The sequence below is a fragment of the Panthera pardus genome, unplaced genomic scaffold (assembly GCF_024362965.1).
Source record: "Panthera pardus isolate Hobbes unplaced genomic scaffold, ASM2436296v1 HiC_scaffold_2, whole genome shotgun sequence".
Taxonomy (NCBI): Eukaryota; Metazoa; Chordata; class Mammalia; order Carnivora; family Felidae; genus Panthera; species Panthera pardus.
In genome coordinates this window covers 47,381,246-47,401,715 of record NW_026526765.1, presented here as the reverse complement: position 1 = coordinate 47,401,715, position 20,470 = coordinate 47,381,246, and positions in this window count along the sequence as shown.

Below are 20,470 nucleotides of genomic sequence, written 5' to 3'. Positions count from 1 at the left end.
AATGTTATTTTGCCCACAGCATGTATTCGGTGGCTATTAGATTCAATCTCAATGAAGCGGATAAAATCAAACTTGATGAGGAGAGTTTGATTTAGGTTTAGATACCAATAACAAAGTGCAAGTGTGCATTTAGAAGACTGTGTGCCAGTTTATATATGGGACAAAAATAGAGGGAATAAGGGAATCCTTTAAAAAGATGACTGTTTTCTATCATCTGGTGATTCCTTAGTAGACAAAAATGTGTGGATGGTAACTGTGGCCATTTGAACGGAGTAAAACAATTAGGAGGTGATTCAAATCCTCATTTCCATCCATTTTCCTCATCTATTCATTGGCTTTTGGAGGAGAGAACAGCAAAATGAAGATTGCCAGCCAGTTCCAAATTACTAAAAGAAAGGATTCTGTATTTCATTATTCACCCTCTATGGCAAACCAGGCAGAACTGAACTATTCTTTTGGGCTTCCAAAGCTGTATAATTTTTTTCACCAATGCTTTCTCCATACAGTATTTTCTTTGGAAAGCATGTTTTATGTGAGTTCTTTTTGTTGTTGTTGTAGTTTTGAGTAACACAAATATTACTTCAATGCAAGATATTGACTCTCCCGGAAAATTTTTCCAGAATGAAAATTTGAGACCCAGCATACCAATAGAACCAAATATTTACTTTAGTACCCTGGAATCTCATGAGATTAAATTATATATGTAATAAGATATGAACTTTGTGACTTTAGCAAACCTGATTAATTGTGACAAAATATTGAAGTGAAATTGCATAAAGTATGACCCAGCAATTCCATTTGTAGCTATACATCCCCAAACTGGTATTGAAACAAAAATGTATACGGGAATGTTCACAGCAGCACTGTTCCCTGTAGCCAAAAGGTGACATCAACTCAGATGTTCACCAATTGATGAGTGCATAAACAAAATGTGGTATATCTATAAAATGGAATATTATTCTTCCATAAAAGGAGTGATACATGCTACAGCATGAATGAGCCTTGAAAACATAATGCTAAATGAAAGAAGTCAGGGGGAGCCTGGCCAGCTCAGTTGGTTGAGTCTGACTTTGGCTCAAGTCATGATCTCACGGTTTGTGAATTCGAGCCCCGCGTCGGGCTCTGTGCTGACAGCTCAGAGCCTGGAGCCTGCTTCGGATTCTGTGTCTTCCTCTCTCTCTCTGCCCCTCCCCCACTTTCTCTCTCTCTCTCTCTCTCTCTCTCTCTCTCTCTCTTGCTCTTTCTCTCTCAAAAGTAAATCAACATTAAAAAAATAAAAAAGGAAAAAAAGAAAGAAGTCAGACTTAAAAGGTCATATATTGTACGATTCCATTTACTTAAAATGTCCAGAATAGGCAAATTCATGGAGATGTAAAGCAGATAGTGGTTTGGAGGGACTGGAGCAAGTGAGAAATGGGAAGTGATTTCTTCCTGTGGGAGGTAGAAATGTTCTAGAACCTGATAGTGGTGATGGTTGCCCAACATTGTGGATGAACTAAAAGTCATTGGATTATAGATTTGGAAATGGTTACAATGGTGAATGGCATGTTACATGAATTTAATATCAACACAAATGTATACGTGTGCATGCATATCACGAGGAAGCATGTTACAAAGCACCTGTACACTGAACCACCAGCCTTGTCCAATTGTAACAAATAGTGTTCATGTGAAGAGTAGAGGGGATTAGCAAACAGAAAGAGTAGACACTGTACAGGCAAAAGAATACTGAGAAAAAGAGCTGTTTTTGTTTTTTTTCCTAGGAGAACCAACTCCCTATTGATACTCTGCCACTCAGTTTTTCTTTGCCACCTAAAACATCAAAAGTAGAAATAAGAAAGCAACCTCCGTCAGGCAGAGAAGCAGATGGTATTGAGAGGGCCTGTCAGGCCAAGAAGAGGCTCTGGTGGGTGCATGGACCATGTGTGGAATCTGAGACGTGCATCCAGAATATCCAGTGTGCTCTGCGAAGCCAATGGCAGATTTGGCCAGACTGTAGATGGAGTTGCTTAGCAGACCCACAGATATCAGATTTTGACCAGAGGGACAGTGGACAGGTGGAGAGGATGGAGGGACAGCTAATCATGTGAAGAAGCATAAATTTGAGAAAGATACAGGTTATAAACAGGAAATCATGGAGGAAGTCAAGTTAAGGTAGTTAAGGTAGTATTTGCCAAACACAGTGGGTGTCAGATGTCTTTTTTGGGGTTTGGTTGGACCTCTCTCATTACCTCTCAAGGCACTGGCATTTCATGAGTCAGCAAAGTACAGATGAGGTGAAGCCAATGATGGTTCACAGAGCTACAAGATAAACACTGATTATAAGAGCTTCCATTTACACAGTGCTGACTATGGGCCAGGCATGAGCTAAGAGCATCACAAATATTATCTCACTTAATACTCACAATTACCCCTCGAGGCAGGCATTACCCCCATTCAATGAGCACTTGGGGAAACTGAGACTCAGAGAGGTTAGGGAATTCTCTCAAAGTCTCACACGTGGCCAAGCTGGCGTTCGCAAGCTGATTGTCTGACGGTCGTGCCTACTTTTCTGGTCACAGAGCTACCTTCTGGAGCAGCCCCACTCACAGAAAGTGCTCGGGGTAAGGCCGGTAGGCCCTGGACCCATGCTAATCCGACTAAGAAATTTGCAAAGGGATTTAGAAAGACCCAGCAGCTCATAGTGAAGACAACACAAAAACCGGGATGTTAGTACCTGTGAAGCAGGACAGAGATACAAAAAATAAACTTAACAGGCTTCATTGCAGTCATCCATTTACAGAACTATCACCCCTACTCAACTGAGAGCCCCTAGAAAGCAGGGACCCTGAGTTTTGCACCACAGCGATCAGCACAGTATCTAGTATAGAGTAAGTCTTTAACAAACTTTTTTTTTTTTTTAATAAAAAAAATATACCAGACTACTGGTATAGTGACTGACAGGAATAATAAGTGTTGCTACCTTTTATTGAGTATTTAACTTATGTTTACATATGTACACTTTATGAACCTTACGCCTCATTTCTACCTCCCAGCACGTGCAAAATGTGCCATTACTTACATTACAGACAAAGAAACTGAGGCGTAAATAACTTTGCCAAATTCAGCCATCTAGAAGAAGTGAGCTAGGTTTCCAACCCTAATTTCTACGACTCTAATCTCAGGTGTTTTAACCTCTTCTCTTTCCTATGATAGACTCTCCATCTTTTAGTGAGGAGGGAGTGGATTATTATTGAATGGTGTACATTTTGGCAAAAGAATAATGAAAATGGTACTCTAACATTAGGCTTCAAAAAAAGACTGCAAAATTATACATGTGCTTTGATTACACTGAGTGAAAATTCACATACATACAAATGAACCAGCAGGAAGCCCGGAGAATAAAACAGTTGTATCAGAATGGTGAGACTATGGCTAATTTTCTTCACACTTTGCTTAATTTTGCTACAACCTTATTTTAAGAATAACTAAGACTTGAAAAATACAAGTGCAGTAAAACAAATTACGACGTGCCCACAAACTGATTGCTTTAGGAAGAATCATTGCTTGAGCCCTGGGTTGTAGGATCCAGGTTAATTACAGGACATCTCCAGTACCATATCTTCCTCAAGATACAGCGGAGCTCTTTGCAACAGGACTTTTGAGTCTTCCTGAATTCTCCAGTTAGGATTACATTTTGAAAATATGATCTACTATTCTCCTCAGTGGGACATTCAAAAATATCACTTGCTGTAAATGTAACTGCAAACCAGTTTCTTCTTTCATGTAATCCATGAAACAGTCTCTATATCCATGTATATGAAGTTTTATTACTGCTGAAAACGTCAACTCAGCCATCAGTCTTTCGTCCTGGGGCCAGTCATCTTTTTAAAAGTCAGGTCAGTATATGGCGCTCCCCTCCTCAAAAACCTTCTAGCACTTCCCATTAAATAGATGGTAGACAGAACTCCGAGGGCTAATCTCTATTCCCTCCTATCATCCTCTGTAGACTACATGCTCTACTCACAATTTGCCGTTTACGTTCATGATTTCATGCTTCTCTTATAATAGAGACTTGGTCTCAAATGCATTCCCTCACTTGTTAAATTTTTACTTCACGTTTCTTCAAGACTCAACATAACTTTCTCTGTTAAACCCTTAATAATACCCCACTCCCCACCCCCTGGTACAAATGACTCTCAATTTTACAATCCCGATGCATAATATTTGCATCGCTAATATCTTACTACATCCTGTCATTTATTATATGAGAGTCGTAGGTAACATTTATCAAACACATTAGTTAGGCATTCTACATGTATTAGCTCATTTATTTTGTAATTTTTTTATGTTTATTTATTTTTGAGGGCCTGCGTGCACACAAGCGGGGGAAGAGCAGAGAGAGAAAGAGAATCTGAGGCAGGCTCTGCATCGTCAGCGCAAAGTCCTACGTGGGGCTCGAACCCACGAGCCCTGAGATCATGACCTGATCTGAAGTTGGATGCTCAACCAACTGAGCCACCCAGGCGCCTCTGTATTAGGTCATTTAAAACAACAACTCCAGGAGCTGAGTACTATTAGCTCCATTTTAGAGAAAGGGAATCAAGGGCTTAGGATGATGAAGTGCCTCACCCAAGGGCATAATGAATCAACATCAGAGACGAGCTTCGAACTCAGGTGGGCCTGAGCCAGAAACCTGTGTTCTTAACCATTACATTAAAGGAAAACCTTCTTTCTCCAAATTTCCAGTCATCTGCCTGAGAAATTAATTGGAGGCAAGTGGTTTGGATGGCAGAAACATATGCATTTGATGTATATGTCAAGTGCTTAGTTCCAGCGCCATGCTGAGCCTGAGGCAAAAGGAAAAATCAGTAATACTGATCCCGTCTTTATTTTAAATTTGTTTTTTTTCCCATCATGGATTTGCTTGCATTTACTTTGATTTAAAATTATTTAAAATATGACATATTATTTATCTTGAATACTGAGTTTGGGGCGTTGTCCTTGTAAATTATACATCCAAGATGAGTACTTGTCTCACCCTAGTCCTTGCCCTACTTAGCACAGTGTCTGAAACAGAGGGCACTCAGAAAAGAGCTTGGATGTTTTTTGTTTTGTTTTGTTTTGTTTTTCCTTGGATAATGCATTTATTTTTTTTTTCAATATATGAAATTTATTGTCAAATTGGTTTCCATACAACACCCAGTGCTCATCCCAACAGGTGCCCTCCTCAATACCCATCACCCAACCTCCCCTCCCTCCCACCCCCCATCAACCCTCAGTTTGTTCTCAGTTTTTAAGAGTCTCTTATGCTTTGGAAGAGCTTGGATGTTTAATTTACATGTCAGTCTTTCCCACAAGACCTCAAACTCCTGGAAGATAGTGACTCTTAAGTGATTCCTTTTTGGACTCTCACTAACTCCCACACTGTATCTTTTCAGTTAGATCTTCAAAAAAAAAAATATTTTGAATGAAACACATTGCCTCTCCTACTTTCGGCTGTGGCAGAGTCCTATTTCACAATGCCCACGAGAAGGTAACTTTTATAGTGAAAAACTTGAAATCTGACCATAGTTTTAATTGTCTATCAGTTGTCAAATCAAATGATCCATGACAAACAAAACAAAACAAAAACAAAGTATTAAAGGTCAACTTTGACTCCTAAAAATCCTTCCCCAAAGTTTTCCCCCACTGAAAGTCTTAAAGAACTATTTTTAGTTTCTCTCAAGGATACCTTACAACACTGTAATCCTGCAAACACAACAACAGGACTCCTGCTGTTAATGAGTCATGATACTTTGTATGACTGGAAAATAGAGGCCAAGGAGTAGTTTCAAGGTTTTGAAAGGTAATGAGTTCTCTCTAATTCGTTTTCTTCTACAGCTTTGTGTTGGGAAAGCCATCGACCAACTGAAGATACTCTGCAGTGTGAAGCAGTTGTTAAATTGAAAATCGAACAGCCTTGGTTTGCATTCTAGATCTGTCACTAACTCTGTGACATTAACAAGCAATAGAACCTCCTCAGATCACATCCGAATCATGGAGATAATAGCAGTACCACCTGTTAAGGGACTGTTACAGGTTTTAAGTGAGAAAATGCTACGTCTAGCACACGGTAATTGCTCAGGAAATAGTAACAAATTTTTCACGTAATACATTTATATTGAGAAGTAGCATACGCTAGGTGTGGGGTTAGGCGTTAGGAATGCAGGTCAGAACAGGCACCCGAGCACACGCAGTGGTTGTTCAAACAAGCTGTCTTCACTGAGCATCTACTGTGTGAAGTCACTCTACTAGATACTGTAGGGGAACAGAGTCAGTGTCTACCCTGGGCGCTGTAGGAGAACAGAGAGGAAAAAGAACAAAATCCCAGCCTTCAAAACAGGAGTCTGGAAATGGGATTCATTTGCAACAAAAAAAAAAAAAAAAAAAAAAAAAAAAAGGGAAAGGCTACTAGTAATTAAAGCAGAGAAAATGATAAACAAACGTGAGTTTGTTAAAGACGCACCAAACTGTATAGTGTTATGGCCAATTCAGTGTAAGAAGGCCTGGAGGGAAATTTTTGCATCTTAGCTCAACTATGTGAAACAAACAGTTTACTCCAGCAAGACGTAGACAAAATTGCATCCAGCTGAGGGAAGATGTAGATTCTGGCCACCACGTGTACTGGTAATGATGGCTTGGTGAACTTATTTCACCTTTCACTTCTAAAACAGGCTTGTTCAGGCGATTAGGGGAAATAACCTTTGGGCACTGGTCACTTGAGGTCTTGGGAAACAGATGCATGACCGAATGAGAAGCACAAGAGAGTTATTGAAAGACATTCTGGTGGTGATGCTACGGGCTGAACTAGAGTCCTCCCAAATTCATCTGTTGAACTCTGAATCCCAGGAGCTCAGAATGTGACTGAATTTGGAGATAGGCTCTTTGAAGAACTGATTAAGGTCATTAGCGTGGGCCCTAATCCAAGGTGGCTGCTGTCCTGAGAGGAAGAGGAGGAGATCAGGACCCAGACACGCACACAGAAGGAAGAAACTTGAGGAAACTTGAGAAACTTGAGAAGAAACCAATCCCGTCAACGCCTGGATCTCAGACTTCTCTTCTCCAGGCTGGTGGAAGAACAAACTTGTGTTGTATAAGCCACTCCGTCTGTGATACTTTGCAAACGAATACAAAAGGATAAAGCAGAAAGAGAACGTGAGTGGTCAACGAGAACCCTCAGGCCACAGTGCAAGTCTGACATCCATAAATGGGAAGACAGAAGAAAGGCTGCTTGGGTAGAAAGAGCCTTGTCCTGCAGTGCAGTTCCGAGAAAGTCTCAGGCAGGCCCATGGAGAACTGGGAGCATAGACTGCCTGTTAGAGAAGTGCCCCATTGGGCAGGAATGGCCTGGCTCTACCGCTGTGTGCAGATCCTGCAAGGTATGTGGCTGGAAGCTGTCAGTTTATTGTACTCCAAACAGAAGGTTCTCCTGTGAAGGGGGATGTGGGGGGGTATGTCTCCATAGCGGCCACAGTGAACGGATTTTGAAAATGTTAAAGAAACGTATTATGATGATGGTTACCATTCCCCTTGATGCTGTTTCTGCTGCTACTATTACTAAATTTGTTCTTTTACTCAGTGAAGGACAAGGAGTTGGAGGCTCCAGCAGACTCCAGAACCTCAATCCCCACAAAGGTACTAGAACCTAGCCCTCTGCTATATAAAGATATAATGCGGGTTGTGTTCTCTGTATCTTAACTGGTCTTACCACCTTGCCCAATAGTTCGCCATTAGAAATTTATCAGTGTGGGGCACCTGGGTGGCTCAGTCAGTTAAGGGTCCAACTTCGGTTCAGGTCATATTCTCATGGTTTGTGGGTTCGAGCCCTGCGTCGGACTCCGTGCTGAGAACTCAGAGCCTGGAGTCTGCTTCGGATTCTGTGTCTCCTTCTCTCTCTGCCCCTCCCCTGCTCATGCTATGCCTTTCTCAAAAATAAATAGACATTAAAAAAACTTAAGAAGAATTTATATGTGTGGTTTAAGATGTGTATATCTAGTAATCTCTAATTAATCCAGATTCATTAACACCAAACCTGTGTTCTTAATCTTGTACTATACTGGAAATAAATTCCTATATAAGTGTATATACTTATTATTCTTATAATGTTTAGTACAATTGATGGTCAGTGAAAGTCAGCAAAGTTTTTGTGGTTGGTAAAAGGAATACAGAAGATAAAATGAGGAAAAACACTAGGATGCACACATTTTGAAAAGCTAAGTAGTATAGTAAAACCCAGGTCTGAAATTTTAATTCCTCCTACAAGCTTAAATTAGGTCCCTGGTCAGCTGCCTTCCGTTGAGGCCCTTCAGTCTCAGAGAACTTATTATTCTTTTAGCAATGTCATGTTTCTTAACTAAAAAGGTAGTCTGGTTAGTCTAGTTAATAGAAAGTTTAAATACAACCTGTATAAAAACAACTAATTTTTCAACTATTTTAAATTAAACAAAATACACTCCCCATAGGACTTTATAATATACAATTTCTTTTTGTCCTGTGATTCAGTAACCCCTTAGGAAGATTTTATTGCCCCCAAAGTTACCACTAAGAGAAAAACTACAAAGAGAAAGTCAGAAGAAATTAACATTCATTGGGAATCAACTTTGTACAAGAAACCGGGTAGGGTACTTCCCACATATTAGCTCATTGGAATCTCAGAGCAACACAATAAAACAGGCATCTTTATTTTCTGCATAATGAAAATGAATCTCAGAGAGGTGAATGACAGACTCAGAACTCTATAGCTAGAGAGGCATAGCACCAAGAGATTTGAACCAAGTTGAATCTGATTTTTATTGTTTAAAAAATGTGTTTGGCTGATAGTAATACAGACAGTAGATTTTATTTTTTTATTTTTATTTTTTTAAATATGAAATTTACTATCAAATTGATTTCCATACAACACTCAGTGCTCATCCCAACAGGTGCCCTCCTCAATGCCCATCACCCACTTTCCCCTCCCTCCCACCCCCCATCAACTCTCAGTTTATTCTCAGTTTTTAAGAGTCTCGTATGGTTTGGCTCCCTCCCTCTCTAACTATTTTTTTTCCTTCCCCTCCCCCATGGTCTTCTGGTAAGTTTCTCAGGATCCACGTAAGAGTGAAAACATAGGGTATCTGTCTTTTTCTGTATGACTTATTTCACAGTAGCCTTTAAAAAAAGGTTTTTTGTTTGTTTGTTTGTTTGTTTGTTTTAAAGAGTAGTGGTTTACTCTCATAGAAAAAAAACAAAAGTCCAGAGGTAAGCTACATGGTACTATTACAGCAGTTCCAGGAAGTTGTCATGGACCCAGAATCTTTCTACCTTTCTGTTTAGCTATCCATGGTGCTGCCTTCATCTTCAAGGACACAGATGGATGCAAGACTTCCAGCTCTCACCTCCAAATCCCAGAGAGAAAAGAAAAGAAGGTGGCCAAGATATAAAAGGATAAACCTCCCAGATAAGTCAGTTCCTTTTAAGATATCTTCTTAGAAGCTCCACTTTCAAACTTCCACCTGCTTTGTCTACCTCCAGCTACAAAGGGGGCTGGGCACTTTGCTTCCAGAATCTAACAGGAGGAAGAAAGGGAGAATGGATATTGTGTAGTCTGCCCTAGATGCAAAGCCCATGCCAAGCCAAAGCCCATTTGCCAAGCTGCTAAAGGATGAAGAAGTAGGATGGGTGAAAATATGGTTTTCAACTGGTGGGCATGGCCCCTCCCCAGTTAAGAACTGTATTTTTAGTGAATGTTTGTTGCTTATAGAAAGAAATCATAATCTTTAGGTATTTTAGTGCAGAGACAAGATAACTGATCAGATATGTTGAGCTGAAATTTGAGTGACCGTAAGTAAAAAAAAAAAAAAAAAAAAAAAAAAAGGGTAACCTAAAGGTTAAATTCCTTGAACAATCTCCAAATCATTTAATTGACTAGGTAGAAAGAGGTTTTAAGAAGATGTCTGAAAAAAATCATTGAGACTAGAATTGTTTCACCTTACAAATTACCATATTTAAATAATCTTACTTGTGGTGATCTAAAGTTTCTCATTAGGAAGTGGGGAGTGAGTTTTTTTCGTTAGCTTTAAAATCAGATAAACCAGGTTAGTTGTGTGTGTGTGTGTGTGTGTGTGTGTGTGTGTGTGTGACATGCATTTGATACTAAATGGAATTAGACAGCAAAATTTATAAAATCATATCAGAGAGTTTTACAAATATCATAATTTTATGCGTCCACATGTTCTAAATGCAAAGACATGTTCTCATCAGGATCATAGAAGCAATGAATGTAAGAGCTGGGGGCTGCTTAGAGATTATCTTGATTACTTACTCTATTTGAGTATTAGGTTTCTACTGTTTATAGATCTCCTTTTCTAGTACACTTCTGTCATATGTGTGGCCACCTAGCGTCATTTAAAGCCTTCCTTTGCTTGTGGGCTTTCCCACATTCTGAATCTTTCCTTTACAAGGTAGAAGCCAGAACCACTTTTTCCAGACTCTCTAGCAACTAGGACACAGGCGTTTCATCTAAGCTTCTTCAATCAGTCATGCTCTCTTGGGACTCTGTTCAGAAGGGAGCAATGTGTAGGGATAGGCATGTGGAATCTACTTTGTGAGCCTGAAGAATAAATGAGGGCTGAAGGCAGAGACAGTGGTTCATGGGTTGCATCATACACATCATCTGTGATACTAGATTTAGTATCTGTTTCTAGCCACTGTGGCAGCACAGGAGTCTCTACTAGGAGGCATAGTCATTCAGGCATTTTTCTCAGATGTATCATCTCCAAGCATGGGTGTCTGCCCTCCATAAAGACTCTGTCTTTTAGCAAATCCTTTTTCCGCCAAAATTAGTTAGCATGGGAGTTCTGTTATTTTCAAATCAATATCATGAAGAATATACTTTATTTTATAGATGGAAAGCTGAGACTTGGAGAGATTATGGTTTATAACATCTGGTAATTTGATACATAACAGGATAAAATAGGCACAGATTAAAGAATCATAATCAACATGATAGCCAACACATATCAGCAGGAGTTGGGAGAATGTACTGTGGAGATGAAACCTGGGGTTGCTTATTAGGGGGGACAGATCATTAAATTGGACAAAGAGGAGTTTCTGTCATAGAAATCCCTTCCCAAGATGTAGGATTGAATATGCTGGCAAAAACCCAAGGAGACAATGATAACACAGAGTTAGGATGGCTCTTGGCAACATGGAGAAAGCAGCAGTGGCCTAAACTCAGTGAACTAGAAATGCCAAAACTATTATGGCAGATGATCAAAGGAGAGACAAAAAGGCTAAAACAAGTGTGTGCATGCCTAGAGTATACTTGCTATACAAGGCTAAAAACCAACAGCCAATTATATTCTGTGTGAAGATGTAGAGAATGTGGAGAATGTCATGTTTTACAATGCACTTGGGAATACTGGTGAGCTGGGCACCAGAACCATTGAGAAGCTCAGTGGTAACTGCCCTTTTCTAGACCGGATTTAACAGGAAATTATTTTACAAACTGGATTCCTTTATAGAACTGAGGATGACAGTAAATCCAAGTGGTGGCGCTTGACTATTGGAATCAAGGCACAATTATATTATTGTGATTAGAGTCATAGTGGCAACTAAGAAGGTCTGACTTGCAGAGAGCTACAGAAACTGTTAAAAGAATACCACATCCCTAGGGACAAGATAGGTGGGCAGCCAACAATGGCAGTGCTTAAACCATGGGTCAGCAAACTAAGGCCAAATCCAGCCTACCACCTGTTTTGATACAGTTTATGAGCCAAGAAACTTTTTCACACCTTTTAATGGCTAAAAAAGTACAAAGAGTAGTTCACGATAGGTGAAAATTATATGATTCAAATTTGGTATCCATAAACAAAGTTTTATTGGAGCACAGCCATGTTGATTCATTCACATGTTATCTGTGGCCACTTTTGTACTACAATGAAAAAACTTACTAGTTATTATAGTCACCTTATTGCCCTCAAAGCCTAAAATGTTTGCTATCTAGACCTTTGCAGAATAAGTTTGCCAACTTCTGGCTTATACTATACAATCAAAAGAATATCAAAAAGACTTTGGCCCACTGTCCCAATAAAAACTAAACGGTTCCTTTCCTTGTTTCCAGATCAAAACCAGTTTTGAGAAAGGAATTCATTGGTGGACAGTGCCAGGTCTCCAGAGGGAAGGGCAGAACACTTCAGCAAGAGTGTACAGTCCTTCCTCCCCCCAAAATCTACTGTTATTTAATCCAGTAAACCAAGAAAAGAGGAATACTCATATATTTCAAGAATTGTTGGACACAAGATCTGAGTTGGCACTGATACCTGAAGTGTCATCATGTCCCCTTTTTTAAATGGGGGAATATTGGGAGGGCCAGGTAATAAATGAAATAATGGCCCAGATTTGGTTACCAATAAGTCTAATTTGTGCATGGACCCAACCAGTGGACATTTCTTAAGTCTCTGACTGTATAATTGGCATAGACATTCTTGGTAGCTGGGAGAGCCCCCTTATTGGTTCCTTGTCCTCTCACAGTGAGAAAAGCCAAGTGAAAACTTCTGAAACTGGCTAAGACAGTAAATCAAAACTTGTATTAAGGGAGTGGGGGAGTCCCATGGCAAAGATTAATGCCAAATTAAAAAATCTAAAATATACAGAAATGGTACACCAATTATTTTTCCCATTTAATTCATAAGTTCAAGTTCAGCCCCTATAAAAAGCATGTGGATCCTAGAGAATGAGAGTGGACTACCAGAGACTCAAACAACCATCAGTCCTATTGCAGCTACTATGCCCAAAGTTGAAACCTTGATAGAAGAGATTAAGACAGCTCCGGGTACATGTTATGTAGCCAGTGGTCTTGTGAGCGCATACTTTTCCATCCCTATCAGGAAGGAAGATCAGGAGAAGTTCACATTTGGGTAAGATGAAACAGTATAAATTTATAGTCTTGCCTCAGAGTTACATTAACTCTTCTGCCCACTATTGGATCTAAGCTCTTTTGACATTCTGCAGAAAATTACACTGGTTCATTATATGGATAACATCATATTAAGTGGTCCAGATAAGCAAGAAGTAAGTATGTATATTTAGGGACTTGATAGGATACATACCAGATAGAGGGTGAAAAATTAAACCCTACAAATATATGGTATCCCACCATATCAGTGAAGGTTTTAGGGATCCAGTGGAGTGGGACTTTCCAGGATCCCCCTCCAAAGTAGGGAAAAACTTTTTTTTTTTCATCTTGCACCTTCTACTCCTAAAGAAGGAGCACAGGCTCTGGAGGCAATAGATTCTAAACCTGGTGTATTAGTTGGGATCTACTCAGAAAATTTTAATATAAGGAATTAGCTATTGACTGGGTTTTGGCTACTAACGGCTAACAAGAACTTGGAATAATACAAGAATCACAAACCACAAATGAGCAGTCACTACTTAGAACTGAGGCAGGTACCTAAGGCCTTGGGAAAGGACCACCCAAGGTTGCGATTCATACCTCACTGCAGAAAGTATATCTATAACCTACTGGATGGCAGAGAAATTCATCTCTAAGATGCTGCAGTCCCAGATTGAATAAAGAGAAACTGCCTCCAGGACTACTAAGAAAGCTTGCTGGGAAGCTGCCAATAGGGGACACTACTGAATTCACTGGGAAGTCAGCTGAAGCCTGTAGAATTCACCAGAAGTTTCCTGTAAGATTTGTCTGAAACTCACTGGGAGTGAGCTCTACTCGGGGTCTGAGGTACTAGCTCAGCCACCTAGAAACTAGTAACAAGGAACATACACCAGAACCAAAAATAAATAAATAAATAAGCCTGGTTTTCCTGCAGTGACACTCCGGGGGTTCTACTGGCAAAGTTTAACATCAAGCTCACTGGCAAAGGAGAAATGTTTGCAACACGCAACCCTAGTATTATAAACAGGGCAATGATGAGGAGATTTGGAGCTGACAGGCAATAAATTGGTATCAGTCCACCCCTTTGAATATTCAGCTTCTCTATGCATCATCCTATAGACATTTGAACTTCTGTACAATGAACCAAATATGTTCTAACTTACAAGATATAGCTATCCTTTTTACAAGTGAAGTTCTCACTCTTTTCTCAAGAGAAAGAGACACAAAATCCCACAACCTTTGTATCTGTCAGACTATATTAATTACTCTTCAAATCTGAAGTCCTGATGAATATTCTGCTAATCAGAAATTTACCTCAAAAACTTACATAAACAATAGTAATGGGGAAATAAAGCAAGAAAAAAAAAACTGGTTAGCATATACAAATACAATAAGCAAAGAGAAAATAGTCCTTGTTTCTGTTCATTCCTGGTCCTCAGCCAGAACCTAAGCTGGTCAGTTTTCACCTGGTGGAGTGAACAAACCTTTATTTCTAAGGGTTCAAATCCTAAGTGGGCAAGGACTTTGAAGATATTTGTGTCTCATGTGAGTGCTCCCCAAAGTTACGTCCACTGCAGAGAAGTCTCTTAATAACTCCCCCAAAGGGCATAGATATGGATTTGGGGAAAGGAGACAATGCAACAGGTATCATTACTGCCAGAGCAAGAGAGATCTGGTCATGACTTACTCATGCCTTCTGCCCCTATCTGAGCTCTATCTCTCGTTTGCCATTCTACTCGATAGATTGTACGCACACTCAACCTTATGGCGGGGTGTGTGAGACACACCCAACTGATGACAAGAAGCGTAGGTCACATGGCCATCTAATGTACCATCATTAGGAATGTAGTAGTCTCCCCAGAGGAACCGGCAATAAAGAAGCCATTTCTCAAAACGATAATAGTTATCAGCAAAAGAGGGCATGGATTTGTTTCAACAACATAGATATGTATGCTGTGATCTATTGGTGCTTGTCAGAGACTCCATACAGCATTCCTAGTGGCCACAGATAATTCAGGTATAATTCAATCTGTAGGATCATAAGGTCCAAGTGATAGAGCAGCTCATAATGCAGCCTGGAAATGCTGCAGAGGCTTTTATTTTTTCTCTGTTCCCCAGTTGAAATTGGCAACTGTACAAGGTGACTTCATAGATAGGTTGAAGTACCACACTCAAATGTGGTATATGTTGACTCCTAAGTCCAAAAATGTCTACCCAACATTGTGTCTCCTTTTTCATAATGTGTGACACAAGATTGAACAACCTGTATTTTACCTTGGAGGATATAGCTTGGCATATCTCAAGCGAGCGAACCTCCCCCCAAACCTTCACGGAAGTGGTGGGACCCTGAAATTTTATGTGCTTTATTTCTCATCATCTCATTCATATTTTTTTCCAACGTATCAAATCACTCGCTACTTCTTGTTTATCAGATTAAAACAACATAATGTAACCAGTGTAGTAGACCAGTGTGGTATTTGGTAGGTGGTCAAGATGATCAAGATCATTGCAAACTATTTTATGCCAGAGAGCAGAATTGATGTAATCCTGAGGCAAGATGTAAAGATATATTGTTGGCTCTGCAGAGAGAAGTAAACTGCTTCTGGTGGTCCCTGAAAATTGGCATGGTGAAAACATCATAACCCAGCTGAATAGTTACATACCAAATGCAAGGACCATGTCATTTTGCCCTAGTAAAATCACTATATCCGAGGTGGCAGTTGCAATTGGAATCAAAACCTGATTAACTTATGATTGTCCATAGTCTTCAAGACCCACTCAACTTCTGTATAGGTCAACCAGATGGGTTGAATGAAGATGTGATATGTATCACATGCCCATATCTCTCAGATCTTTGGTGGTGTCATCAATCTCTGCAATTCCGTCAGGAATAGAGTATTGCTTCCGGTTAACTATCTTGGTAGTGAGAAGTTCCAGGGGCTTCCACTTGGCCCTTCCTACCATAATAATTCTATTTCAGAGAAGCATGTGGATATTCCACCTATTTACTGGTATGTCTCTTCAAATTCTACATTAAGGAGTGGTACCTGGGTGGCTTAGTCGGCTAAGAATCCAACTCTTGATCTGAGCTCAGATCTTGGTTCAGATCTTGACTTTAGGTCCGTGAGTTCAAGCCCCACATTGGGCCCTGCACTGGGCATGAAGCCTACTTAAAAAATATAAAGAGATACATTAAGGAACTGGAGCAAATAACCATGGAATAGGTCTAGTGGTGGGAGGTGGTAAACCAGTCATAGTATGATTAAGACTTGAACTAAGAGTCTATCTATAACTTGATTGCCATAAGGCTCTTACTCTGTGTCCCAGAAATTAGCATCAATTCAAAGCCATTGTCTAGTAATCTCTGAAAGATCTGTTCATTTCCTTTTCCCCAAATGCTTAGTCATTCTAGTATGGCTACAGATTTCTTGCAGAAGGTTTGGAGGAAGATTTATGGTATGTACTTGTGGTGATGTTACAAGGTCTTTCCTCAAAGGGACCTAGACTCCCCTTCAATCAAGGAACCTAAGTGTCTGTGAATTGGTTTAGGCCTGGAAATTAGGCTGTAACTAACCACTGTGGTGATGCAAGTCAGATTTTCTGCTATCAGAGCTAGAGGTTTCTTTAGTTATATAGATAAAGCAATATACTAGCAACTTGTCCATAAATTTTGTTACTGGGACAACACAATCAGTTAAGCACTTCCAAAGGGCTTCGTAGGCCAAGGCATTCTAATTACCAGTATGTCCCTGCTGTTCTTTATGGTTACAAAGTGTGGCCACCTTGTATTTAGAAGTAGTGCCACTTGGCCTCTGCTGCTCCGTAATATTATCATACTTATTGAAATCAAGGAACAGCTTGGATGTCACACATGCTAGCTAAGAACCAGAGGGGCAAGAAGCAAGGAAAATACACCAGAACTAGACAAAAAAGAAAAGACAAACAAAAACACCTTCCAGCACCCTCTACTGGCAAAGCTTTATTACATGCAAGCTGGCAAAAGGAAAACATTTACAAAATATAGCTCTAGTGTCACAAGAAGGGTGATAAAAAGTAGATTTAGAGCTGTTAGGCAATAAAATGATAGCTTTCACCTTAAGAATGTTGCTTTGAACAATTTATCAACTAAAATGAAAGACTGCTTCCATTGAGTGGGTGCTCAGAGCAGTAAGTTCTCTATAGCAGGTCCATGACATAGTGGAAACAGCCCTGACTTGTAGGTCATATATACTACCAGTCTTTAGGTTTTAAAGAAATTTAAGTCAGAAAAGATATATGTATAATGTTGTGACACGCCTCAAAGAAGAATCACATCATCAACACTATAGCATTGTGAAGAAAGGCCATAGCATTGGCAGCAGAAAACTATACACCATTAAAAAGGCTTCTCTTGACAGGCAACTAGATGCTGGTAAAAACAGAGAATCTAATCATGGAACATCAAGTGACTATGGGGACAGAACTGCCCATCATGAACTGGGTTCTTTCAGACCCACCCAAGTCATAAGTTTAGAAAGGTCTTGAAACATCATAAGTTTAGAAAGGTCTTGAAACAATCTACTGTAAGGTAGAAATTTTTAGCCATTATTTCTTCAAATCATTTTCTGTCCCTTTCTCTTCCTCTTCTCCTTCCAGGTGTCCTTCTGGGCATCCCCTCCCCCAAACCTGGGGAAGAAGACAGGTAACTAGATTCAGGAACCCCAAAGAGTTCCAAATAAGAAGAACCCAAACCCACACGAAGACGCACTATAATTAAAATGTCAAATTTAGAGAGAAAGAAAGAATCTTAAAAGCATCAAAGGAAAAGCAACTTTTTATATACAAGGGAACTACTATAAGACCATCAGCATAATTTTCAGCAGAAACCTTGCAGGCCAGATAGAAATGGAATGATATATTCAAAATGATGAAGGAAAACTGCTTCCAAGTATTCCAGGAATAGTCTACCTGGCAAAGTTAACATTCAGGATTGAAGGAGAAATAAAGAGTTTCTCAGACAAGTAAAAGCTAAAGGAGTTCATCACCACTAAACTGGCCTTTCGAGAAATGCTGAAGGGACTTCTTTAAACTGAAAGTAAAGGGCACATATTAACAACAAGAAAACATATGAAAGAATAAATCTCACTGGATAGGTAAATATATAGTAAAGGTGGTAGAGTAATCACTTATAAAGCTAGTATAAAAGTTAAAACACTAGTAATAAAAACAACTGTGATTGCAATAATTAGGCAAGGGATACACAAGATAAAAAGACATGAAATGTGAAATCAAAACGTAAAGCATGAGGAAGAGAGTAAAAATGTGGAGCTTTAGAATGCAAACATGTTATCAACTGAAACTTTTACAAATATAAGTTGTTATATATAAGACACATAGTAACTAAAAAGTAAAAATTTAATATAAATATGCAAAATTTAAAGAAAAAGTAAGCATATCACTTAAGAAAGTACTCAAATCACACACACACACAATAATAATAATAAAAAGAGAAAGAGAAGAGAGGAACCTACAACAAAATTCAGGAAACAATTAATAAAATGGTAATAAATGCATACCTATCAATACTTACATTAAATGTAAAGAAACTAAATTCTCTAAACAAAAGACATAGAGTGGCTGAATGGATGAAAACAAAACAAAACAAAAACATAACCCATTTATGTGTTGTCTATAAGGGACACACTTTAGATGTAAGGACACACCACTGAAAATGAAGGGATGATAATAAGATATTCAATTCAAAGTGAAAACAGGGGTGCCTGAGTAGCCCAGTCAGGTAAGTTACCAACTCTTGATTTCAGCTCAGGTCAGGCTCTCACAGTTCATGGAATTAAGCCCTGCATCGAGCCCTGTGTTGAGAGCATGGAGACTACTTGGGATTCTCTCTCTCCCTCTCTCTCTCTCTCTCTCTCTCTACCCCTCCCCTGCTTCTTCTTGCTCTCTCTCTCTCTCTAAAAATAAACATTTTAAAAACCTAAAAAAAAACCCTGAAAACAAAGAAAGCTGGAGTAGCTATCCATATATCAGACAAAATAGTCTTTAAAACAAAGATTGTAATAAGAGACACAGAAGAGCATTACGTAATGATTAAGGGGTTAATCAGACAAGAGGGTATAAGCCTCTGTTTGTAAATATCTATGCATACAACATAGGGACATCTAAATATATAAAGCTCTTTTTATAAGCAAACCTAACGGGAGAAATAGGTAGCAATATAGTAACAGTACAGGAACTCTAATATCCCACTTATCCACCCATCAATGGATAGATCATCCAGACAGAAAATAAGTAAGGAAACATCAGCCTCAAATGACACATTAGACCAGATGGACTTTAAAAATACACATCAAACATTCCATCCAAAAGCAATAGATTAACATTTGCCTCAAGTATATATGGAATACTCTCCAGGACAGATCATATGTCAGGCCACAAAATGAATCTTAATATATTTAGCAAAAATTAAATTTAATCAAGCATCATTTCCAACTACAATGATATGAAACTAAATCAATTATACAAAGAAAACTACAAAATTCACAAATATGTGGAAATTTTACAATATGCTACTGAATAACCAATGAATCAAAGAAAAAATTGAAAAAGAAATAAAGAATACCTTGAGACAAACAAAAATGAAGATATAACACAGAAAAATTTATGGAATGTAGCAAAAACAGTTCTGAGAGGGAAATTCATAGTGACATAGGCTTACCTCAAGAAATGGGAAAAGGCTCAGATAAACAACCTGACCTTACATCTCAGGTACTAGAAAAAGAATAGCAAACAAAGCCCAAAGTTGGTAGAAGAAGGGAATTTACAAAAATTAGAGAAGAAATAAACAAAAGAGAGACTAAAAACACAATAGAAAAGATCAACAAAACTCAGAGCTGTTTGGTTTTTTGTTTTTGTTTTTGTTTTTGTTTTTTTAATAACCAGAATTGAAAACATTAGGTAGTCTCACCAAGAGAAAAAATAATAGAGAGATGGCTCAAATAAATAAAATAATATATGAAAGAGATGTTACAACTTGTACCACAGACATACAGAAGATTATAGGAGATGACTATGAACAATTATGTTGCAACAAACTGAACAATCAAGAGGAAATAAATTCCTAAAAACGTGCAACCTACCAACACTGAATCATGAAGAAATAGAAATCTAAACAGAGTGATTAGTAATAAGGAGATTGAATCAGTAGTCAAAATCTCCCAACCCAAAACGTCCAGAACCAGATGTCTTCATTGGTGAATTCTATCACACATTCAAAGAAGATTAATACCAATCCTCAAAGTCTTCCAAAAAACAGAAGAGGGAACTCTCTCCCCAACTCATTTTACAAAGCCAACCTCACCCTGATATCAAACCAAAAAGGATTCCACAAGAAAATAATATTACAGGCCAATATCCCTGATGAACACAAATGCAAAAATTCTCAGCAAATATTAGCAAACCAAATTCAACAACACATTAAAAAGATCATGCACCATGATCAAGTGGTATTTATTCTAGGGATGCAAGGATGGTTCAATATCCACAAATCAATCAATGTGATATACCATATTAACAAAA